The sequence below is a fragment of the Malus sylvestris genome, chromosome 13 (assembly GCF_916048215.2).
Source record: "Malus sylvestris chromosome 13, drMalSylv7.2, whole genome shotgun sequence".
Taxonomy (NCBI): domain Eukaryota; kingdom Viridiplantae; phylum Streptophyta; class Magnoliopsida; order Rosales; family Rosaceae; genus Malus; species Malus sylvestris.
In genome coordinates, this window is record NC_062272.1 from 33,031,798 (window position 1) to 33,053,196 (window position 21,399).

General features: G+C 38.8%; 1 long non-coding RNA gene and 1 pseudogene across 2 annotated transcripts; one reads left to right on the forward strand and one right to left on the reverse strand.

Moving 5' to 3' along the window:
* Nucleotides 1-21,399, forward strand: part of LOC126595437 (uncharacterized) — a 54,011-nt pseudogene that overhangs the window by 23,371 nt on the left and 9,241 nt on the right.
* LOC126595744 (uncharacterized) lies at nt 14,804-15,955 on the reverse strand. 2 transcript variants are annotated; one of them, XR_007613671.1, is made up of 2 exons: nt 15,753-15,955; nt 14,804-15,648 (listed from the first exon to the last, which is right to left on the reverse strand). It is a non-coding gene; the product is annotated as an uncharacterized LOC126595744 (long non-coding RNA). The 2 variants fall into 2 exon arrangements; XR_007613672.1 differs by having other exon boundaries at nt 15,747-15,955.

Sequence of the window (21,399 nt, forward strand, 5' to 3'; positions counted from 1 at the left end):
GTTAATCATTGTGTCGTGCCATCTAAGATTTGTTTTCTTGACATATCCTCGTAGTACTCGTTGCTACGGACGCGTGGGCGCAGACGGTTCGCTATTTGGAGTTATAACGAAAAAGATTTTAACATTTAAAGTTTGGGACATTTTAGTAATTCAATTATTTGTGGTAGAATTTCAGTTTTAAGAAGGGGAATTAAAGGTTGGGCGCTGCCCAGTTAGAGAGGGGAGAGAGGTGGATTGCCCTATCAGAAATAAAAGAAAGAATGAGGGGGATTGGCTGCCCAACCAAGGAAGGAGGAGATGGATCAATCGGAACAGTGAGAGAAGGGAAGGACCAATCAGAATCAGGGAAAGGAGGAAAGAAGGGAGAAGGAAAATGAGGGGATCGGCCGGACCCATTTCGACCCGCGCACGACCCGTCGGGTTTTCTACACATTGCCGTCGAAATTCCTCCATTTTTCCGGCGAATTTCTTCAAGAAATCACTTGGAAACTTCTCCACGACCTCCCCTCTATCTATTTCATCTCAAATTTGGAGAGATTTGGCTTTGAAAATGGAGAAAACCGCAATGAGGGGTGCGGCGGCTTTTGCTTCGAATCACCCAATCCCGAAGCAATTTCTTCCAATTTCCACCACCCATAGCTTCCTCTTGAGGCCTAGAACAAAGCTCAAGCATTAGTTGGAGCATCGGAGTTGATTTGAGGACGAATTGGAACTCACCCAATTCTAAAGTTCCGCACGGATTTGGGTGAAATTGGAGCTCTTCCAGGCCAAATTGGCCTTGGCCTCAGGTATAAAGTTTACTCTACTCATTGAGATCTTCAATTCTGTATTTTTTTTAGAATTTTTGGAAATAGTTGGATTTTCCGACGAGCCGGGGCGGCCAACCGCCACCCGCGGCGGCCCGTGCGGCGGCGCATGGCCAATGGCCCGCCAATGTCATTCTTAGCATGTGTTTAAGGTTCTAGGTTCAGTTTTGATAATTGATGGACATAAATTGAGTAATTGAACCTAAGTTCGTTTCGAGTCGTGGTTAGGTGAAAATGTGAATTGACGATCCGACCGTTGGATCGTCACCAAACTTTGATACGTTGTGATACGTAATATTTGAGGATTATGGGAACTTACGGATCAGGAATCCGATTTATGGATCTTTCGGAATTGGAGTTGTAAGTTCATAAAATAGAATGTTAACCGTCACTTGGTTTTGGAAATTGACGGAGATCCGACTGTTGGATGGTAATGAAATTTTAGGATGTTGTCCTAGAGGTATATTGTGTACCTTTGAAAGTTATGGATTTGAAATCTGAGTTGCAGATCTTCCGGATCGAACTGCGTAGTGACGTGTTTTATATAAGTTATATTCTATCGATACGATTTCTGAGGTTGGATTTGATTATTGTTCTAGGCGCCGATCGTTATGATGCCTTGATGTGTTGTGCTAGGGAGTTGTTGGGCGAACTCCAGGTGAGTGGGCAATATTTTCTGTATTTACCTATATACTATCGATTTTCCCAGAAATTGAGTTAAAATGAAAGTATGTTTTAAAATGCCATGCATGCATATTGTGAATTTTATGAATTGATAATTGATGCATATATATATGTGTGAATTGGTGCTGTGGACGTACAGGTGAGTATCAGGTGAGTTTATGTTATTCATGTGCATTGATGATGTATATTATGTTGATAGCTCATAACCTGCAATCATGGTGTTAGTGCTTATATTATTCACCTCGCTCCACACGCTCACCTTGGATCCAAGTAGGTTCATGTCTTACAGACCATGAGAGGGTTCCGACATACTAGTCGAACAGACCACCGAGGTGGTTTCGACTAGTAGGTGACTTTAGATTATGTGCACAGATGATTGATGAGAGAAGCACTAGAGCGTATTATTACACCATTTATGTCGTACAGACTACTTCAGGTAGTTCCGACTTATATGCAGTGTAGTGCCGTACAGGTCACCGAGGTGACTCCGGTTGGATTGGATATTGAGCTATAGAATTAACCGTACAGGACCAACTGCAGGGTCTCCGGTTGATTCATTATTTCACCTGTTATTTTGATGCATCATTCATTTTGTTTTTGACAGTTATAACATGGCATACTTTCTAGTTTTAAGAAAAATTGATGATTTAAGATATAAGAAAAGTTATATGCTATTATGCTATTTTCTGGGAAAGTATACAGGTTTTACAACGAGGGGTTATAAATGTTTTAAATGAAATGTTTTCGAAAAACTTTGTTTTACTGACCCACTCAATTTTGTTTTGCGCCCCTCCAGGTTCTAGATAGCAAAGCTTTGGTGGCCACGAGGAATCCAACGGTGTTCTGACATAATTCACAAAAGTAGGACTCACCCTCGGGTGTTTCATCTTAGTAATTTTTTTTTTTTTTTAAAGCTTCCGAACTGTGTAAATGGTTACGTCTCTCTCACGTGACGGCCAGCATGCCCTCCTTCGGGACGGGGTGTGTCAATTGGTATCAGAGCCTAGGTTGCAATTCTGGACATCTTGAGAATTTCCTAGTGTCTCCTGTCAGAACTATACCGCGTCGTAGCGAGCCACATAGTTTGAATAAGCCTAATTTCCCTGATATAGTAGTTTGGGGGGAAACTATTGCCATTGTGATTCGGTCTATTATCTAAAGGAACCTTTTGAGACTGGTTATAAGTTAAATTTGAATCACTTTAAGGAAATGAAGAACTTAAGGGAGCAGATCGATGGCTTAATCATTTGGGAAAAGACGTTTCGGATTATGCAAAGTCAAAGGAATCTTCCTCCCGACAGGTGGGTCGAGATGACTACCTAGTTTCTGAGTGTTAAATTTGCATTCTGGTGGAGTTAGAAATTTTATCCGATGTTACCGGAGGAATAGTTGTTTGGAAGTTGTTTGAAGAACTGTTTAAGAAAAAGTTCATTCCTCCGGCATATTGTGATGGTAATAAGCAAGAGTTTGCAAATGTGAGACAAGGAAAGAGGGGGGCGAATGAGTATTATAGAAAGACAGACTTGCCTCGTCTCTATTCGGATGTTATTGCTAATCCGGTCGAGGTGTTATATCGTTTTAGGCTGGATAATAAAAAGAAATAGCGTTCTTTGGCGACCATTATCCATTGTACTGCTTACCAAGAGTTTACGAGATGTTGTTAAGAATTGAGGACTCTGAGAACATGATCAACGAGAGTAGAGAAGGATAAGAAAAGAATGGTAATTAGAGGAAAGATGATAAAGTTAAAGATTTGTCATATCAAGGACATCGAAAGAATCAGAGCTTCAAAAGAAGTGAAGTTAGAACTAATTCTTCCAACTGAGGTTTTAGTGCCACTGGTCAGAGGCGAAGTGATAGATTTACTAGTGATCCCAGATTTCAGAGACAAGGTGACTCTGGTAGAGGAAATATATCTTTGTATCGTAGGTATAATATTAGGCACTTTGGAGAGTGTGGGAAGTCGTGAATGTGTTCATGTGGTTAGATGAGACATAGAGGTATGAATTGTCCCTAGGATCAGTGGTTACCCAACAGTCTTCCTTGACATATTACTTGGAAAATTGATGAGTAAGTCGTACAGGTCACTATAGGTGACTCCGACTTATGTGCTAGTATGGATGGTCGAGCTGTAGACTCAGCCGTATAGGTCATTCTAGCTGACTCCGGCTGATATAATTCTTATTATTGACGATGTTGCCAAAGGAAGTAGTGAATGAGCACGATCGAGGCGTATATATGTATTTTCCCTGTGAGGAGTAAAATGATAATATTGCACCCTTAAGAATTGTTGCTTACTTATCGAGACAACAGTGAGTTATCGTTATTGCGGGCTGCAGACTGTAATACCCATAACTTATTTGTTGGATTCGTTAAGCAAGTAAACAGGTAGGTCATTCTATGTTGGTTATGATTATTCAGGGTGTCCAGTGATGGTGGAAGAAGTAGTTATGCCAGCGAATCGTATCCCACTAGACATTGTGGATTTTGATGTGATTTTAGGCACAGATTGGTTACATTAATCGTGCCAATATGGATTGCTACGGGAAATCAGTTACTTTCCATTGTCTTGGATTATCAGAGGTTACTTTTGTGAGTGAGTAAAGTGGAGTGAGGCATGCCGTTATTTCTGTTGTGAGAGCAAAGAGATTGTTATCAAAAGGGTTGCCAAGGATACCTAACTCATATGGTGTTGCAGGATCGTACTCTTACTATTGTGGATGACGTACGAGTGGTAGACATTTTCCTAATGTGTTTCCGGAATGATTTACATAGATTACCACCAGACAGAGATGTGGTGTTCACTATTGAATTGTCTCCAAGTACAGACTTTATGTTATAGATTGGTTCATACATAGTTAAAGGAATTGAAAATTCAGTCACAGGAATTGGTTGATAAAAGTTTCAGTCGACCTAGTACGTTACTTTGGAAATCCCCAGCTTTGTTTATAAGGAAGAAAGACGGGACCTTAAGAATATGTATGGATATTAGGTAATTGAATTGGGTAACGAGTAAGAACCGTTATCCATTGCCGCACATTGATGATTGTTTGATCAGCTTAGAGGTACCTATGTGATTTCAAGGAAAAGTTGAGGTCTGGTATACTCTTAAATTGAAAGTAAAGCATACTAGTCATTTTGAGTTGGTGTTAAAATGTTTGAAGGAACATCGGTTGTATGCTAAGTTTAGCAAATGTCAATTTTGGACGAATCAAGTGGCATTTTTGGGACATGTGATATCTGCACAAGGTATTCAAGTAGATCCTCAATGAGTGATAACTGGGGAGAATTGGGAACAACCTCGAACCGTCACTGAGGTACTGAGTTTTCTTGGTCTAGCAGGCTACTATAGACGTTTGTAAAGGATTTTTCAGTCATTGGTTTGCCAGTGACGAGATTGACGAGAACAGAGGTTAAGTTTAAGTGGGATGATAATTGCGAGCAAAGGTTTCAACAGTTGAAGTATTTCCTCACTCATGCACGTATTTTAGCGCTCCCCGGAGATAGCGGTAATTATGAGGTCCTTAGTGAAGCTTCTTTGATTGTTTTTGGATGAATGTTAATGTAGTAAGGTAAGGATATGGCCTATGCTTCACGGCAATTGAAGCTTCATGAAATGAATTACTCTACCCATAATTTGGAAATTGCAACTATCATCTTCACTTTGAAATTATGGAGACATTATCTTTATGGTGAGAAATACAAGATTGTTATGGATCTTAAGAGTCTTTCATATCTGTTTATTCAGAGGGATCTTAATCTTAGGCAACGAAGGTGGATTGAGTTGCTTAATAATTATGATTGCACGACCAGGGTGATCGTGAAATTGTTGTGACCGATGCACTTGGTAGGAAGTCTCCAGTAAGAATTAATGCTTTGTATACTTGATGCCTAGAAAATTGACGAAGGAATTCAAGAATTAACCGAAACAAGGAACGAAGGGAAAAAGAAAGATCTCAAAGTTTGAGAATCGGATGGCATGTTTTATGCAAGAGAACAGGACGTATATCCCTAATGGTGTGGAATTAAAGAAAGCAATTTTGACGATGTACATTGTTCCACTTCTACAATGCATCCCGAAAGTACTAAGATTTATCATACCATTCGTTCATGTACTATTGACGGGTATGACAAGAGAAATTTCTGAGTATGTAAGTAAGTGTATTAATTGTCAGCAGGTTAAAGCGGGAAGAAAGAAGTCTCTTCGATTGATGCAGTCACTTTCCGTTCGCAGTGGAAGTGAGAAAATATTACTTTGGATTATGTGTACAAGCTTACTCGTACAGGAGATGGTTATGATCGAATTTGAAGCGATAATTGATTGGCTTACTAAATCAGCGCAGTATCCTTCAATGAAAGAGCAGTAACCTTTCCAGAAGTGCAACAGTTATTTATCTGTCTTATGGAAAAGAGATTTGGGCTTACGGATCTGTTGAACTTCTTGGGTATGTTGGTCCTTTCAGTTTGTTCCCGAGAGCAACGCCATAAGGCCGTGGAAAGCTGTGTCTTGTGTTTCAAAATTGTTAGAATTGTGGACGGATGGTATTCAAGGCCCTGAGTTAGTGGAGGAGACTACTCGGAATATTCAAGTAATTAAGTCTAACCTGGAAGTGAGCCAGGATCGGCTGAAGAGCTTAGATGTGTAATGCAGGAGATTGGATGTTTTTGAAATTATCACCTTGGAAAGGTGAGGTTCGGGTCGAAATGGAAGACAAGTTAAATCCTAAGTACATCAGGCTGTCTTTGACTATTGAAGGAGTCGGTGAAATACTTTCAAGTTTGAGTACCTTCGGGATTGGATAAGGTGTATAGTGTAGTTCATGTTTTGATGCTTCGTTACAAAGTAACAGATTCGTCGTGTATGATTATGGTTCAACCCTTAGAGATTAATCTGGATTTGACGTATGATGAGGAACGAGTGACTATGTTGTATTGAAAAGACATTGTGCTGAGGAATAAGACAATGAGTTTGGTGAAAGTTTATGGAGGAATCTTTCAGCGGAAGAAGCTACTTGGAAGTCAGAGAATCGGCTGAGAGAGATCTATCCCAGATTATTTTATGGTTATTGATGAATTGTAATTATTGTGTGAATTTCGAGGACGAAATTCTATAAGGTGGGTAGATTGTCACAGCCCGTCCCTGATTTTAAGAGTTTTTAAGGTTTAATAAAGGATTTTACAAAAATGCCCTTTTAGGCACGCGCATTATTCGAGGTTAATCGTTGTGTCGTGCCATCTAAGATTTGTTTTCTTGACATATCCTCGTAGTACTCGTCGCTACGGACGCGTGGGCGTAGACGGTTCGCTATTTGGAGTTATACCGAAAAAGATTTTAACATTTAAAGTTTGGGACATTTTAGTAATTCAATTATTTGTGGTAGAATTTCAGTTTTAAGAAGGGGAATTAAAGGTTGGGCGTTGCCCAGTTAGAGAGGGGAGAGAGGTGGACTGCCTTATCAGAAATAAAAGAATGAAGAAGGGGGATTGGCTGCCCAACCAAGGAAGGAGGAGATGGATCAATCGGAACAGTGAGAGAAGGGAAGGACCAATCATAATCAGGGAAAGGAGGAAAGAAGGGAGAAGGAAAATGAGGGGATCGGCCGGACCCATTTCGACCCGCGCACGACCTGTCGGGTTTTCTACACATTGCCGTCGAAATTCCACCATTTTTCCGGCGAATTGCTTCAAGAAATCACTTGGAAACTTCTCCATGACCTCCCCTCTATCTATTTCATCTCAAATTTGGAGAGATTTGGCTTTGAAAATGGAGAAAACCGCAAGGAGGGGTGCGACGGCTTTTTCTTCGAATCACCCAATCCCGAAGCAATTTCTTCCAATTTCCACCACCCATAGCTTCCTCTTGAGGCCTAGAACAAAGCCCAAGCATTAGTTGGAGCACCGGAGTTGATTTGAGGACGAATTGGAACTCACCCAATTCTAGGGTTCCGCACGGATTTGGGTGAAATTGGAGCTCTTCCAGGCCAAATTGGCCTTGGCCTCAGGTATAAAGTTTACTCTACTCATTGAGATCTTCAATTCTATATTTTTTTAGAATTTTTGGAAATAGTTGGAATTTTCGACGAGCCGGGGCGGCCAACCGCCACCCGCTGCGGCCCGTGCGGCGGCGCGTGGCCAATGGCCCGCCAATGTCATTCTTAGCATGTGTTTAAGGTTCTAGGTTCAGTTTTGATAATTGATGGACATAAATTGAGTAATTGAACCTAAGTTCGTTTCGAGTCGTGGTTAGGTGAAAATGTGAATTGACGATCTGACCGTTGGATCGTCACCAAACTTTGATACGTTGTGATACGTAATATTTGAGGATTATGGGAACTTACAGATCAGGAATCCAATTTACAGATCTTACGGAATTGGAGTTGTAAGTTCATAAAATAGAATGTTAACCGTCACTTGGTTTTGGAAATTGACGGAGATCTGACCGTTGGATGGTAATGAAATTTTAGGATGTTGTCCTAGAGGTATATTGTGTACCTTTGGAAGTTATGGATTTGAAATATGAGTTGCAGATCTTCCGGATCGAACTACGTAGTGACATGTTTTATATAAGTTATATTCTATCGATACAATTTCTGAGGTTGGATTTGATTATTGTTCTAGGCACCGATCGTCATGACGCCTTGATGTGTTGTGCTAGGGAGTTGTTGGGCGAACTCCAGGTGAGTGGGCAGTATTTTCTGTATTTACCTATATACTATCGATTTTCCCAGAAATTGAGTTAAAATGAACGTATGTTTTAAAATGCCATACATGCATATTGTGAATTTTATGAATTGATAATTGATGCATATATATATGTGTGAATTGGTGCTGTGGACGCACAGGTGAGTATCAGGTGAGTTTATGTTATTCATGTGCATTGATGATGTATATTATGTTGATAGCTCATAACCTGCAATCATGGTGTTAGTGCTTATATTATTCACCTCGCACCACACGCTCACCTTGGATCCAAGTAGGTGCATGTCGTACAGACCATGAGAGGGTTCCGACATGTCGTACAGACCATGAGAGGGTTCCGACATACTAGTCGAACAGACCACCGAGGTGGTTCCGACTTGTAGGTGACTTTGGATTATGTGCACAGATGATTGATGAGAGAAGCACTAGAGCGTATTATTACACCATTCATGTCGTACAGACTACTTCAGGTAGTTCCGACTTATATGCAGTGTAGTGTCGTACAGGTCACCGAGGTGACTCCGGTTGGATTGGATCTTGAGCTATAGAATTAACCGTACAAGACCAACTGCAGGGTCTCCGGTTGATTCATTATTTCACCTGTTATTTTGATGCATCATTCATTTTGTTTTTGACAATTATAACATGGCATACTTTCTGGTTTTAAGAAAAATTGATGATTTGAGATATAAGAAAAGTTATATGCTATTATGCTATTTTCTGGGAAAGTATACAGGTTTTACAGCGAGGGGTTAGAAATGTTTTAAATGAAATGTTTTCGAAAAACTTTGTTTTACTGACCCACTCAATTTTGTTTTGCGCCCCTCCAGGTTCTAGATTGCAAAGCTTTGGTGGCCACGAGGAATCCAACGGTGTTCTGACAGAATTCACAAAAGTAGGACTCACCCTCGGGTGTTTCTTCTTAGTAATTGTATTTTTTTTAAAGCTTCCGAACTGTGTAAATGGCTACGTTACTCTCACGTGACGGCCAGCATGCCCTCCTTCGGGACGGGGTGTGTCACTAACATCGGGGTGCAAGATAATGAGCACTAAATGCATCTAGACATAATCATATACATCACAACAACTAACATCATAATGTACTCACCTGTAACTTACATGGACCTCCATAGCATCATGCAACGTTATGCATAACTACACTAATGCATATACTAAAATATAACGCAAGTATGACATGGCACATTAATCACATTTCATTTAAAACAATTTCTGGGAAAAACGTAAAGCATATATACGTATATATATATATATATAGGAAACCAAAAGCCCACTAACCTAGAGTGCCCGCTACAACTCCGTAGCACAAACACTGAGGCGTCACAAATGATCGACGCCCTTGGGAAGCCCAACGGAGATCGGAGTTAGTCGAAAATTTAGTCTAAAAATGGCCAAATGGCCACAAGTCTTGTTTTCCAGAAATCTTGGAAATTTTTCCCAGGTTGCTTCCATGGTTGCACAGTGCTGTGCACAGAGAATAGAGAGAGAATGTCCCTTAGCATTTCGCTTCAAAATAAACATTCAGTCATCAGTTCATCATCATCGACATCACTAGTACCAGCCTTCAAATCCATAACCTTGAGGAATCATTGCCAATGCAATTAACCACTAGGCTAAGAAGAAAGTCGATGATGGTGTTTTGGGTTAAACGAAGAGAGAGGGAGAGTTGACAGAGATGAGATAGGAGAGAGAAGAGAGTTCTCAAAGGGGAGATCATGGAAGGGGAAAGAAAAGGGCACTAGAAATAGGGTGCCACGTGTCAGTCATATGGTGTCCAAAGCGTAGAAATATCTCCATTTGTGAACTTTCCAAAATACCCCCACATTTCAAATTCCATAATATCCCCGTTTTTGCTCCACTCGTTTATGGAAAACAAGACCCATGGCCATTTGGCCATTTTCAGACTACATTTTCGGCTAACTTCGATCTCCGTCGAGCCTATAAAGAGGTGGATTGTTACATCCCACATCACTCAGGTGAGTGGATCCTCTAAGCCTTATATGTACATGCCCACCTCTTCCTAACATGAGACCTTTTGAGAGCTCACTGGCTTCGAGTTTTATCAGAACTCCGAAGTTAAGCGAGTTCGTGCGAGAGCAATCCCATGATGGGTGACCCACTGAGAAGTTCTCATGTGAGTTCCTAGAAACAAAATCGTGAGGGTGTGGTCGGGACCCAAAGCGGACAATATCGTGTTATGGTGGAGTCAAGCCCAGGATGTGGTGAGGGCCCAGGCCAGGATGTGACAAAGTTGGACTTGGATCCTAGCCTTACAAACTTTGGGACACCCTAGGGACCCTAAGGCCTAAATATATGGTAAAATTTTGGACCAAAACCTAAGTACTTAAATACATAATTAGAATGAGAACTTGTTTAATTTAAAAAATAATTGTTGAATTTAAATTAAATTTAAATAAGGAAAATCATGAACTAGACCAAATAATTAAGTTATGTGATTAGTCGTTATAACATGAGATATGGTTTGGCACTTGTATATTTTGTTCTTAATTTGAAGTTTTCCATTGTATTTAATTAAAGGGCCTTGCATGCCACCTCACTTTGATTTCTTCACGTTGTAATCTTCTATCTCACTCTTAATGTGACTTTCCTAATTCTTCAAGATTAAGTTTCTAATTAGACATATAATGTATATATTATTGTTTTACTTTTTAAAAAATGGGACAACTGGTGGCAAGGCCACAGTTGTCTACCCTTTTCGGGGACCAGGAAGTCTCACAAAGGCATTTCAGCCTTCCCTTGGCCACAAGTTTGGCTTCCACACTAGCAGCGGGTTTCAAACCCGAGACCTCCAGTTTTTGGTTTTAAGGAAGTCTCGTAATCTGTCATTTACCACTGGACCACCAACTTGTGGTTTATAATGTATAGATTAAGGATAAGTTAATATAGGAGGCACGACCGCAATGGCTAGCAACGAATGTGTGGAGAGTATTTTATTGCATGCTTGTTTAGGCCATCTCCAACCAAAGGAAGGTCAGAGAGCTCGTTTTAGCCTTATATCCCTCCAAGAAATTAATATTTTAATAAGTAGTGCCAGACCATATTTCTTACCATCTCCAACCAAGGGGCTAAAGGGACAAATGCCAAACATAGCCCTGTGACAAAAAAAACATCTCCAACCGAGGGGGCCAAAGGGCCATAGAGCCAAACATAATTTATTATTTTAATTTAAAAACTACAATAACTTAAATTTAAAAACTACAACTTAAATTCAGAAACTACAACTTAAATTTAAAAACTACAACTTAAATTAAAAAACTACAGCAACTTAAATTTAAAGTCTATAATCATCATCATCATCATCATCCGCCATTGTAGGATTATAGTAAGAGGTAAACAACTTCCGTCAGGCCATAATTTCCCTCATTTTCCTATCAAAATAGGTCTTACTCATTGGAGTGTAATATCAAGTGTTCCTTTGCATATTCCTATCATCCATCTCTTCTTGTATTTGCTTGGCTCGTTCTTCATGCCTACGGTTCCTTTCTTCCATGGCAATGGCATTTTGCTCTGCCATTAATCGCAAAGAGGCTGTCATTTCCTGTTGAAAGGCGTAATCATCCTTTGCCTTCCCTTTTCCTTCAATTTTCGGGCCTTGTTTTATCCATAACCCTAGGTATGGAACCTTCACCTAGTGACGAATTTTCTACCCCTATTTCTTAAATGGGAGGAGATCCATCTTCATCCTCATCTGCAGTTGAGGATGCATTTCCGAACGCTGGCGTAGGACCTACTCTTTGTTGAGGTGGATCTTCAAATAACACCCACCCTTTACAAATTTCCCAACAACCGTGATGATTAAAGGGTTTCGAATTGTTCTCCATATACAAATTCCTCCGCTTGGCGTACCTAGAAAATATAATTACAAAAATTAAAAGAAATTAAATGTAATATAATTAAACATTTAAAATAAATTGTGAAAACACTTACTTCGTCGTAGTAATTGAAGCCGCTTTCATGTCTACTTGAGGCCATTAACAGTGCTTAATGTCATTTATTCAAACTTGGATGAAGATGCTTCTTCCATCTTGAAGAACAACTCTCGTGGTTTCGGGTATTCGGTGGAGTGGTGCCTTCATAGAACTCATAGTATTTTTTGGACGTACGAGTGCAAACGCCTTCACTTATTTGAGAACTCCCCCTCACACTATCTTCTAAGACCCATCCATAAGCCCTGCAAAGAGCTTCATCTTCTTTTTGGGTCCAAGCCCCACCTTTCATTGTAGATGTGGCCATTTGAAAATTATTGAATAAATTGAAGGAAAGATTATTGGAAGAGGTAAGAAAATAGAATGTGAAGAATTGAAATAGAATGAAGTAAGATAGTGTGGAATGGTGAAAATTATGTGAGAAATGGTGTAGGAATGGCTTAGGTATTTATAGGAAAAAAAATGGGAATTAATTTTTTTTTTTTTTTAAAAATTAGTTTGAAAAAAAAAAAAATTTCAAATCTAATGGTCACCTGGCGTCAACTAGCCGTTGCTAGTTGGCATCATGTTGATGCTAGGTAGCCGTTGGTTTTAAATTTTTGGGTTGGCTCCTTTGAGCCAATGAGTTGGCCTATTTTCTCATTTTTGGCCCGGTGGGGCCCACGAGCCCTTTGGCCTAGCCCTCGGTTGGAGACAGGTTTTCTGTCATTTCGGGCTATTTTCGATCTTCTAGCCCTCTGGCCGGATCTGTCGGAGATGACCTTAATATTTGGCAAAAGGGATGTTAACATACTACAAATCATTGGCTCGCAATTTAATCAACTGAGGTCCATGATCAGCTCCCTTAATCCCCAAGATGCAATGTCATTGAATCCCTATTTTAAATTTTGTACACACGTATGAAACTTGTAACAAAAAACCTCACCCATAATATTTAATGGAAAAGGTATCAAAATTGGTTCTATTCCTGGCACTCCACTGAAGCGCATAGTCATTCTAGACGACCTATCTAAATGCTTACCATGGTTGCTTTGAAGATTTAGAGAACTCCGAAGGACCGGCTTATGTGTACTTCAAATGGTACTTCCATGGTTGCTTGGAGTTATTTAAGTTTCAAATTCCAACAAGGCATTGTTTGGTGGGTAGTAAGTAATTCAGCTAATTTTAAAATAGCATTATTTGTACAAGCGGTTTAATTTGAGCATTAGAAGCCGAATATGATTGGAGGAAGCATGAGATGCATATGGGTAGCATACACCCTCTTGAATGGATGTGATAGAAGGTTTTATTTGAGTATAGCTTTCGCTAATTAAAAATTTGTTTTATTTTTTGGAGATGAGAATCTTCTTAACAGTTCTAATTCACAAACAACCCCGATAAGCAAATGATTTAACAAAAGTGCCAAATTATGTCTAGGAAAAAAATTGTTCTAGACCCAGGGACAAACTTTGATGTCGATGTCTTTGCTATCATGGGTTCAACAACTGCGGTAAATTCTATCCAACCTTAGATACTTGATTCAGGAGCTAGCTATCATGTGTATAATATGTTGCACAACATGAAAATGAATAGAAATCTAAAACCCAGACAACTATGTCAGAGAATGGGAAACCGGTTCCTGAGCTTCTGTGCGCGCTATATGCACACATATTTTAGGACTTCTCAATGGCAAAAATCTTCAACTAAAAAAATGCTATTTCAATTCGACATGTATTTATAATATTGTGTCGATCCCGTGCTTGAATTTAAATGGGTATTCATCGTCCATGGTGATTTGAAGTGATATATCACATTTAAGTGAAATAATAGGTATGGTTACCTAGTGGCACGCCATTAAATTCTAGAACTACAGGGACGCACATATACTACAATACTAGTGACAATAACATCAGTGGGAGCAAATGACATCGTGAAGAGATCAATGCAAGCAAACTCTGGCACATGCGTTTAGATCACGTGAGTGAGAAGCCTTTGGAACGCTTGGATAAGGATAGATTAATCAATCTTATGTTGTAGTCTATTTTATCTGACAAGGTTAAGGGGTCCGGTGGCAAGGAGAAGAGAGATTGAGAAAGACGTGTTTGTAGAATTGTAGGGGAATGTGTAGTAAAAGGAGAGAAAATATTCTTTCATCCCCAAGAAATACAAGTTGTAATAGAAAAGGATAACTAAAATTAAATCTAATCTAGGTGTTGAACAAAAGAAAAATAATAAAAAAATTAAAGAGAAGTTTGCAAACAAACAAGCTTCTCAAAAGACAAAGGAAATGTAGCACGTCTCAGACTTGGAACACCCAAGTCGACAAAGGCGGTAGCAAAAATAATAATAAATATATATAAAGAAAAACACATATATCTCCCTACAGAAGAGGAAGAAACGTGGAGCAAAAACTCCTGATTTTCTGCAAAACGTGGGAAGGTTGCAGTCGTGGAAGAATGCTGCACAGATAGTGGGAGAAGTTAAGGGAAAGTGGAGGCCTCTACTCCCCCACGTAAAAACTTCAGAGTCTTCCAACCATGCCTATAAATAAGTACTAGTTGCAGTGCAAAAGAAAAAAAAAAGGGAAACAAGAGAGGAGACGCTGCAGAAATTGAGAACCACAGAGAAGACAACAGATAGGCAAAGCAAGAGAGCAAAGGCACAACAAAGGAAAAGGAAGAAGAAGAAGAAATCAAGAGCTACACGCAAGAACAAAGAGCAGGAAAAGCTACACAACATTTAAAGATATAAAGCCATCTTATTTTAATTTTTTGGGTTGTTTCCTTCTTCTGCTTTGTAGGAAGAAAAGAAGCACTTTGCTTCTTCAACTTTTCCCACTCCCCAGCATTCTCGAGTTGCAGTCCAACAAAGCCAACAAAATCACCACTTCCGCTCCCCGCCGCTGTAGTTTAATCCCATGAATTTCTTCGAGGTCTAAACCACCCCGTGAAATTCCGATCAAATCCAAGAGCTCCGCTCCGTGCCGCTGCAGTTTAATCCCATGAATTTCTTCAGGGTAGTCTAAATTACCCTGTGAAGTTCCAATTAGATCTAAGTGAGCCATGTTTTCCGTCCATGCCGAGAAGAAAAAGAAGCAGTCTGCCACTCCCTGCAGTCTTCGCTACCATAAATTTTAAAGTGGTCTAGATCAATCGTCGAGACTCGAAACAAAGCTCCCATGCCTATGTTGCCTCTCCAAATTTCCGAGAATGGTCTAAACCCCTCAGAAGAAATTCAAATCAAATCAATCCTGCAAGAGGTCTCTGTGGTCCCGTCAAGTCATTATTGTCCTGATTTCTAGTAGTTGTAGTGAAGCCATTGAAGACTCAGTCTTTGCAAAAAAAAAAAAAAAAAAAAACTACCGGGAAAACAAACAGCACGAAGCAGTCCAAAACGGCAGCAGCCACATGACTTCTTTATGCCTAAACCTGAAGAGAACAAAAACACACAATAACTCACTTCCGTCGCCGTCTTGAATGCAAGAAGAAAAGTTGCTGACCAGGAAAAGATGTCGCCTACATTGGAAAAGAAGATTGCATTAACGTGGAAAATGTGTCATGTAAAGGAAGGTCTTTCCTTTGCTGCCAAAGAATGAAAAGAAGATTGCACTAACATCTACCATCCAAATCGCTAATGGAAAGGAAGGTCTTTCCTTTGCTGCCAAAGAATGAAGAAAGAAAATAAGCAATAAGCTCTGCTGCTCTGAGATCTGCACCTCCAAAATATTAGGGACAGTAAGGGGTGAAGGCTTCACCCAAGGCAAATGGATCATTGTATGCATATAAGCTCAATGTCAAAAAGGAAAAAGTAAAGCTTTCAATAAATGCTAAGGCATTGGTAAAAGAAAAGTAGCTCTGCCACTTGCTTTTATATTTCCATATGAAAGCAGGACTTACTGTGCTGTCGCGCAAAGATAAAAGGGCAACAACAAAATCACAGACATGAAGATAAAATGAAATGGGTTCAAGACAAAATAAATGAAAAGGAAGGCAAATAAAAGAAGGAAAAGTTGCCCATCACGTGGATGTTGCTCACGTGGAGAAGAAGAGGAGTAGTTGAACTTAAAAGCTTTAAAGTCACATTGAAAAGGAGGAGTAAAGCTTGTTGTCAGAAGGCTTGAAAATTCAAAGTGGGTTCAAAGTTCCATGTTAAATGGAGTTGAAAATTCAAAAGAAAAGTACATAAGAAAAAGGAAGGAAATAAGAAGCTTACTATATACAATTCCCTCAAATTAAATGGGAATTGGCCCACATGGAAAGCAAAAGAAAGCCACTGCCCCCATCTAAATTATGGGCTTTATTTTAGAATTTAGAAACAAAAATAACAGAAATACAAAACTCGAAATACTTATACTTTATTACTTAAAAATACTTTCAATACATAATGAAATTACACAATAATTACAGAAATTAAAATGAGACTAACTTGAATGAATCAAAGGTAGAGGCTAGTGCAAAAGCTATGTCCTTTGAAAAATATTTCCGTTCCACTCTTGTGCTTGTGGCTCTACAACGTCTACTCGACCAAGATACAACTACCTAATTCTACAACCCGCACTGGATTATAGAATTTTAGCGAATTGTTTTGTGCGTTTACTCTCTGAGAATTTTGTACGGAAGAAAAAGAGGAAGAAAAGATGATTTATAATGGAATTGGGACTTTAGTTATATAGGTTATTTCATACCTCTTCAAATATCTTTTGGATATATCTAAAACCATACAACACTTTCCAAAAAGTTGTGTCTATTAATCAAAACATTTTTAATTAATTGAATTAAAAAACTTAATTCGAAATTAAAATTAATGGACTGATTAATTTTAACTTCTTAGGCCCCAAGTGCCCCAAGTGCCCCAAGGCCCTTGTCTTGATTAGTTAATATTAATATTATGGTATAATTACCAAGCCTAATCCACACAATTAGTGACCCACACCTCAATCCTCATTCCAAATGGTCCAACACCTAATCACTAATAAAGGTGACTAACTTAATATAAGGACCTCAAGTTCCCTTGAGTTCCCCAATGTGGGACTAAAGGAGCTCAAAAACTCCAACAATACCCCACATTTTGAGCCGACTATTAGGTCCTAGGGTAAGGTGAAAAATGAGAGTAAACAATAGATGTGACACACATTAGGCGAGGTGTCTTTTGGACTTGAACTTACCTTAGTATATACTTATCGAATTTACTAGATGACGCAGTGAATATAAAATATGGAACTGTTCATCTCCACAGTAAGCCAAGACAATAAGCAAAACATATGTCGCACCAACACATTACAAATTCATATGTTTGTGTTCTTTTTGGTCTTGAACAAATCCTAGATTCATGAGAGCTTTAGAGAATGTAGCCATGTAATTCTCATAAATGCGACCCCACATTTACTCTCATATAGGTGATATTGATTAAGAATAGGCTGCTACTATTCCACGTTATTTACAAGTATCAATACCATTAAACTAATGTATCTTACACCTATCAGCAAACATCACACTTCTTCCTTCATAGGAATGGGTATGTAAGTGTGTTTCTTCTTTGAATTTACCCAAACCAGTTTGCCTATTGAACCTAGACCATGGAATCTCCAATCAACTAGGTTAGGTTTTCGTTTGACAATTTCATTTTACTCTATTGGCTTTAAACCCATTCCCCTCGATGTATGCTTAACTTGCTCTCTAGGCAAACCTTTAGTAGGTGGATCCGCAATATTATCTTTTGACTTGACATAGTCAATAGAAATTACACTACTAGAGAGCCATTGCTTTATTGTATTATGCATTCGTCTTTCTAGACTACCCATTGTATACACTATTTTTAGCTTGATATTATGCAGCTAAACTATCAAAGTGTATACATATTGCTGTTACAGGTTTAGGCCATATGGGAACATCTTCCAAAAAATATCTTTGCCACTTAGCTTCTTCTCCAGCCTTATCGAGAGCTATAAATTCCGATTCCAACGTTGATCTCTATGCATGTTTGTTTGGAAGGTTTCCAAGATATTGCTGCTCCTCCCAAAGTAAATACATAACCACTTGTGGATTTTATATCAGTACTATCAGATATCCAATTCGCATCAGTAAATCCTTCAAGCACAGGAGGATACCTCGTATAATGCAATCCATAATTCATTGTATGCTTTAAGTATCTCAATACTCGAATTAAAGCTTCCCAATGATCATGCCCAGGATTGCATGTAAGTCTACTCACTGAGTATGCTATATCAGGCCTTGTACAGTTCATAATGTATATAAGGCTTCCAATAACTTGTGAATACTCACGTTGAGATATAGCATCACCACTATTTTTCTTTAGTTTGCTATTTGCATCAAAAGGAGTAATTGCATCTTTACTTTCCAAATGACCATAAGTGTAGCTTCTATATAATGGGATTGTGTCAAAATACAACCTTCTTGGTTTCGTTTGATTTTTATACCAAGAATCACATCAGCTAGACCAAGATCTTTCATATCGAAACTTGATTTCAATATCTTCATGGTCCAATTTATTATCTCTTGTTAGTTCCCATATCATCTACATATAAACACAGCATAACGCATGCATTATTTTGAGTTTTTGTGTAGACACACTTATCACACTCATTTATCCTAAATCCATGAGTGATCATAATATGGTAAAAAATTTCATGCCATTGCTTTGGAGCTTGTTTAAGCCCATATAGCGATTTCACAAGTTTACACACTTTGTGTTCTTGACCTTTAACCACAAACCCCTCGGGTTGTTCCATATATATTTCCTCATCTAAATCTCCATTTAAGAATGTAGTCTTTACATCCATTTGATGTATTTCCATGTTATGGAGTGCAGCTATAGCAATCAATAGTCTTATTGACGTAATTCTCATTACAGGAAAGTATGTATCAAAGAAATCCAAACCATGTTTTTGACGGTATCCTTTAACTACCAAACGAGCCTTATATTTTTCAATTGAACCATTTGGTTTTAATTTCTTCTTAAAGATCCATTTGTACCCAATTGGCTTATTGCCAGGGGGCAAATCGACTAATTCTCATGTATAATTTTGCATAACGGAATCTATCTCACCGTTAACTGCATCCTTCCAAAATGGAGCTTCAGGAGTGGACATGGCCTCCTTGAATGATTGAGACTCGATTTCAATTAATAAGGTCACAAAATCAGGCCCAAAGTCCTTTCGAATTTTTGTCCTTTTTGTCCTTCTAGGTTCAAGTTATTCTTCTTCTTGAACTCTACACGAGGATGAACCATCATCATGTTCTCTAGGTTTGTCATTAAGCTTAGATACATCATCATGTAATCTCTTTTTCAATAAATTAGACTTGCCCATTTTGTATGGAAGTATATCCTCAAAAAATTTTGCATTTATAGATTCAATAATAGTATTGACATGTCCATCGCTTACTTTGGAATGAAAAACTAAGAATCTATAAGCTGAACTATTAGATGCAAAACCAATAAAAACACAATCTATTGTTTTAGGCCCTAATTTTGTTCCCTTTGGCAATGGGACTTGTACTTTTGCCGGGCAACCCCACACTTTAAGCAATTTAAACGCTGGGGTTTGTTGGAAATGTGCCCTAAAACAAATCATATGATGATACTTTACGGACATTTCACAAAGTTAAACTAATGTAGTTTAAATATAAAGGGCAAAGATTATTGTTTGAGCCGTCTCATATAAATGTTATATGCTTAAACGATAAGTCCAAGGAATATGTGATTGGGAGAATGCAATCTAAAGAAGTTAGATTTATGAGACCATTCTTTTGTAAACACATCCTAAACGTTCCTGATCATAGGATTGCCAATTGGGCATTGACAGTCCGTTAAGATCAGTACGTGTTGTGTCTTCTCTCAGGGAGTGTGACTAGTCTCGAGTCATTGGTGTGTGTGACATCAAGACAAGTACGTAGGTGCTCAACAGAGAATGAGTTCATTGAACACGATCAACGAAGAGTTCTCATATTCATGTCACATGAGAACTCATGGTTGGGATAATGCAAAGTAGTCCTTTGACCTGAGGCATCATGGTTGTCTTGTGGTTAAGTCCTTGATCTTTGATTATGTCAAAGTCACTCCATCAGGAGGGTGTCCACGGCATAGTTGGGGTTAAGCCACTTAGCTATGGAGGCAAGTGAATGCGTAACAAGGGATCTCTAACCTTCAAACTGTTTGAGGGAGAATACTCTATGATATGATTAAGAATCTCTGATCAAAGTATGAATGAGATTTAGGAAGTCGTTCCAAATCACATTCAAGGTAATCATATAAGCACACGAATCACATTGGATAGTAGACATGAATAAACTATCAAACCAAACAATGTGGTCAAGAGTATTGTATTAGAGAAACACCGTATTGCATTTGTAATCCTAAACTAAATAGGTTCTCCACCTCTTCTGATTAGCTTGGGTAACCATGATATGCTGCTAGGTGTCACTCATGGTTTGTGGAAGCCCTAAACGTGTATAATCACTAAAGGGAGAATTGAAAGTAAGTTTCAATTCACAATCGGTTTGAAAGAGTTCTAATCGCCCACTGCCTCGCTAAAAGGAACCTAATGGATCGTACACTGTGTAAGGTAAAAATTGAAGAAACAACGGAGATGAGTAAGAATAATTAAATGGTTTAATTATTTATGGCAAGGATTAATTAATATGTTAATTAATCAAACGAATAAGTTCGTTAAAGACCTCGGGATAGTTTTGGACCTTAAGGCCCAATGGGCTTTGAACGTCAAGTCCATTGACTTAAGTTGTATGACAACTTAATGAATAATGATTCACAAAGGCCCAAATAGTCCAATGAATCCCTATGGCCGGCCATTTAGAGATGGAGTGGGTTTTGGACTTATTTACAAGTTTGCCACTCCAATGAATTAAGGTATAAATATGACTTTATAGCCAAAATTCATTTAGGCTTTTTTTTGGAGAAAGGATGAGAATACAAAGCTCTCTTTTCTCTCTAAAGAGGCCGGCCACCCTAAAGGAAATTAACTAGCAATCTTGCTTCCTCTAGGTCACTCATTTCTTCATCAATCCATCCTTGGTGTGGAGACTTAGAGGTTCTCAATTTTGGGAACTTGGAGAAACCTATTTCATCCATCCAAATCCATAGATCTAAGATGCAAGGAATGAAGGCCCTCTCTTTGGGTGATTAGCCTTTGTTTATGCAAAGAGGAATCTACAAAGGTATAATTTCTCAACTCACTTTGATTTGAGTTGAGTCTTGGTTCACCAATCTACTAGGCTTTGAATTTCATGGTT